Source organism: Salvia miltiorrhiza, chromosome 2 (assembly GCF_028751815.1).
Source record: "Salvia miltiorrhiza cultivar Shanhuang (shh) chromosome 2, IMPLAD_Smil_shh, whole genome shotgun sequence".
In the NCBI taxonomy this organism is placed as follows: domain Eukaryota; kingdom Viridiplantae; phylum Streptophyta; class Magnoliopsida; order Lamiales; family Lamiaceae; genus Salvia; species Salvia miltiorrhiza.
Genome location: NC_080388.1, coordinates 43,654,676 through 43,659,734, shown reverse-complemented (window position 1 = coordinate 43,659,734; position 5,059 = coordinate 43,654,676). Strand labels below are relative to the sequence as shown.

The following is a 5,059-nucleotide window of genomic DNA, read 5'->3' as shown; positions in this document are numbered from 1 at the left end:
GGCGAGTAACGAAGAGTATGTGTAGTTAGTCGTTAAAACGAGACGAAACGAGATATTTAACGACTAACGGGTTAATATCCTAAAAGGTCTAACCTACTGTAACACCCAGCATTTTCACTACAGTATATATTATTAATTATTTCTATTTTCTATTATCTAAAGGAAGAAAGAGAAGTAGAATCACAGAGATGAGATGGGATATTATTATAAAATCCTGAGCTTTTAATTTGCATCCTTTATTAATTTTATTCTTTGAAGCAAGTTTATAATTCCTAGTTAAAGGGATTATTCTATTGTTTTCAGAGATGAGAATGGTGATAAATAAGAAATATTATTATTCGACTTATTGCTCGACTAATTGAAGTGACGGATGTTATTTAATTATTTATCTTTGAGCTTTCTTATTTTAATAAGTGATGATTTATTATTAAAGCATAAATATTAGATTTATTATTATTTCTTAATTATTGAGATTATTTTTCAAATTATTCAAGTGAGGTTTTATATTATTAAGTTATGAAAGGAAATGTTAGAATTATTTTGTGAGTTAGTTAAGGTGTAGAATTTTAAACCCACACATACTCATATTTTATTTTGTATGTGATGTGTGGCTCGATAGTTATAAGAAGAGTTTGTTCCTAAAGTGCTTGATTGAAGGTTATATAGTGCTATTTCTATAATAGCAATTTTATAGATTTTAATAATAGGTGTATTTTATTGGATAAGTATAGTGGACTTTATGAATTAGCTTATAAGGAAAGACAACCTTCCTTTTCTCCCTTCTTCTACCAAGGTGCCGTATCCCTCTTCTTTTCCTCAACCTCCATGTTTGTCGATCCAAGCTCCAAGAATCACTCCAAAAAAAATCACACCTATATTCATCCAGAAACGTATATTAAGGTGAGAAATCTTGGATTAAGTCTTATTGATAGTTGAATAGAAGAAATTCTCCTATCTCTTCTTCTTGCTATTTCGAGAAATAGGCTGTTGTGGAAGAAAACGATTTTGCCTCTTGTATCATGTTGATTACTACATGTTTCAAGTTAGTAATTGTTTAGAATTAAGTTAAGCTAAAGCATGCTAATGTGTTCCTATAGCTGTTATTTGAGGAAAATATGAGTGATATGTCAATGAGCATTGCTGTCAGATTTCGGGTTGGACAGAACAGTATGTTTCGGGGTACTTTTGATGATGTTTTCGTAGTCCAAATAACTTGAAATTTTTACTGTAATAACTTCATCATGTGTAGTCGTTCTCTGCAAAATTTCAGCTAAATCCGAGACCATTAGATATGCTAAATTATTTTCTGAAATGTACTGCGCGAACCAGCGAAGTTCAGTGGTAGATTCTGCCTTTTGTGATATAACTTCTCATACACTTGATGTATTGTATTTTTGTAACTTTATAATAAAAATAGACTCTGAGAGATTTCTAAAAATGTAAAGTTTGTATTTTTCTTTAAAGAGGATGATTTTATATGATATTTCAAAGTTGAGATTCATATATGATTACATATTTGAGATTTCCTACTTGAGCAAGTTATTAATAGAACTGTGCTAAGTGATTGATGTTTAGTTATTAATTGTAAGCTAATCTATATAGAATGGATTAGTTTACTCTTAAGCTTTTCTCAAGTTGAGATATCCCAAGAGATGTGATGTTACTATTTGCTTTTAGTTAACTCCATATAAGTAGAATACTCAGATTAGAGGATGCAACTTTCAAGTGATAGAAGTTTCATTCAAGATTTACTTTCTATTTACTTACTTATTATTCAATCTTACTTGGGAACCTCATTATAATGAAGGTTTGAGTGGCAGTGTAGAGTGAACAAGCAAAGACTTCTATTTCATTAAGCGTATCAGGTGGGCGCATTACTTTTACTATACGTATATAGAGATCCCCTGCGTGTCGTAGGCCTCTTATACGAATGAATGCATGAGATGATTTAACTGTTAATTTCAGTTTTATATATCTATCAAACAAGTTTAATGCTACCTTTGAACAAGTTATTTCGTTACAAAATCTTTGAACTGGAAAATATTACAACTATTGTCTTGCCATAAATGTTTCAATGTTTGGTATGATATCTATCTGATGTGGCTTTGCCAGTTATTATGCAATCGAATTCGGGTCCTGAGCAGTTGATAGCTATCCTGCCAGGGCTAGTGTACACCAGTGACCGTGAGTCATCTAGCGGGTTGGCCGGTCAAGTGTTCGTGAGAGGTGGCCACCTCTCCGGCACAAAGTTCCAGATATGATAGATTACAAGAGAACTTAGTCTGCAGACGAACTTTAAGAATCACAAATGAATTTAGTAAGCTTGGGCCTTTTTAGCGAAAAACTCCCTTGCTGTACTGTTTATAATGGCATGACAATTTACAGTTTTGAAGCATGTATTTTTATACCTAGGCATACGTGCCCACTGAGTGCTCTTGTACTCAGCCCTGCATATGTTTTCTAAATGTGCAGGTTGAGCTGATGTGATGATGGTGCTGCAATGAGCGGAGTCTCCAGGGTTGTTAATAAATAGTTAACCTGTCTAGAATATGTCTTCATACATATGTCTAGCTACTTTCCGCTGCAAGATGTTGTTGATGTTATAGTATGTTATGTCATACTTTGAGTCTTAAGAGAATGGTTTCATATGATGTATAACTTGATTAATGATATTAATTAAGTTTTATGTTGTCTTTCATAGACTGTTCAAAAGAGTATTAATGAGTAAATACGACGATTTTTCTTAACTTGAGTAAGATTTACGGTTTCAAATGACGCCCCTTTCTTCCCCTTATTCTTTAACCCCATCCCTAGTCGTAGATCACTCGGCTTAACTATCCTTAGTTAAGGCGGGCTGTGACAACATCGTTTAATTTTGATGCAAAACTATGTTCGTCGTGCATCGCACGGGCGAATGTACTAGTTTCGGTGAAATCGAAGATGATGTGGAGGACAAAAATGCCAATACGGACAAAACGTCCAACAAACTATCTCGCAATGGAAAAAATCAGATAAATTGAAACTTTATGTATTGTTACGAACTTTGTGGTTTTAGCGGTAATTAAAATTTAATTATTTATATTTTTTCTAGAACAAAATTCTCTTAATATTTATTTTTGCGTGATTGTGTTGTCATTTCATATTTTTATATATATTTTTTCTTTATTTAAGAGATAAATTTTAATTTAAAATTTATTGTATGAGCACATAAAAATAAAAATTTGAGTTTTAAACTATATAAATCATTATATTCACATTTGCAACTTATTATTTTTGTTGTTTCTTTAAGTTTTTTATATGACAGATTGTTTGCTCTAATTTATTTCTCAGTAATACTTGTCAATTTGTAGTTTGAATTATTTTTCATTTTTTAGACCCCGTCATATCCACTTTAAGTTCAATTTCGCCGGACTAGTTCGTCGTGGAAAAAGTCAGATAAATTAAAACTTCGTGTATTATTAAAAAGATTTTAAAGGTCATGTGATATTTCAGAATCATGTTTAACTTTATGCTTTTAGCGGCAATTAACCCATTACTATTATTTTAGGCTGTGTATTGTCCACTCAAGTTCAAATAAGTCACTTATTATCCCCATCAAGTTAGATTTTTCCGGACTAGCTCGCCATCGAAAAATCAAACAAACTAAAATTTCGTGTATTGTCAATAAGATTTTAAAGATAATGTAATATTCCATAATCGGGCCAAACTTCGTAATTTTAGAGGCAATTAACCTAAATTAAAAATATTATCAATTTAAACCACTATTTGTATAGATATACTCCCTCTATCCACCAAAAGTATAGCACTTTTGCCATTTTTAGCGTTCACTAAAAGTATGACACTTTCCTTTTTAAAACATGACTCACATATTTTCTTTATCTTTTATCCTTACAAATACCATGTATTTACATAAAAATCACCCTTGAGTCAATCTGAACTAATCATTTCATACAATGATGAAACTTTTTCTTCACTATATAAAAATCACCACCCATTTTATTAAAACTTGTGCCCACCAAAAGTATGACACTAAAACATGGTTTCAGTGCCAATACACTTGTTGGGAAATAGAAGAAATACCTTATCCCAGTTTTGATGATCCAATACCCTTAGTTTTCTTTTCCTAGACTAGCCTCTTTATTTGAACTCAACTGTTAGAGTTCAATCTTTTAGCTAGACTGAAGGTTACAGGTAACTGAAGTTTCTCCTTGTCGAAGACCGAAGAAACTGAAGACTAAAGACCAAGAAGATCAAAGCCCGACTGAAGAGAGAACAACTGAAGGAATACACTGGTGATACAAAGGACATCGTGAACTAGAGACATTCAGTTAAACAGGACAATTTAACTGAACACAACGACTGCTCAAGCGAAGGACAAAAAGTCTGACTGATTCTTCAGTTAAACTTAAAGTTTCACGTGCAAACAACAACGGAGCTTCGACTTGAGTTTATTAGTCAACATTCTTCATCAGACTGAAGCGCTGGCACCCGCATTAAATGCTCCTGCAACAGCATTAAATGCACTAGATATGAAGATCGTCCTTTCTGGTACACCAATTTTCTTTTTTCGTGCTAAAGTTCAGAAGCACCCTGCTCTAAGGAAAAAAATGATTCAAACTTTCAACAAGAGCTAAGAAGATTGAAGCCTCAGCCCAAAGCACGGAACATCTCACAACGACTGAAATCCTGAAGACCATCTCTCCAACGGATATATTCTGGACTTCACCTATAAATAGAGCTCGAGGATCGCCTTCAATCTTCACCGATTCAAAGACATATTGCTGAAGCTCTGTCAAAATTACAAGCCAGCCTTAACTTAGACAAAACTTTGAATCGAAGAAGAGAGTACTCAAACGTTGTAAAATAAGTTTTACCGATTACCTAAACTCTCTTAGAAATCTAGGCAACCCCTATTTTATACTAAGCCTATAATCGATTACTTGAAGCCTGTTTTCAGTAATCTTAGTTGGAAGATTTCGAACCCCTTTTCAACCGAGCGAAAAGAGTGTTTGAGTAGAGAGGAGTTCAGACCAGGGCTCTGACTCCAGAGATCTTAGCC

At 33.2% G+C, this 5,059-nt stretch overlaps 1 long non-coding RNA gene across 1 annotated transcript; it reads left to right on the top strand.

The window, feature by feature from the left end:
- The first annotated feature begins 289 nt into the window (after nt 1-289).
- LOC131013608 (uncharacterized) lies at nt 290-2,698 on the top strand. The gene is made up of 3 exons (XR_009097745.1): nt 290-900; nt 1,808-1,865; nt 2,473-2,698. It is a non-coding gene; the product is annotated as an uncharacterized LOC131013608 (long non-coding RNA).
- The last annotated feature ends 2,361 nt before the right edge of the window (nt 2,699-5,059 follow it).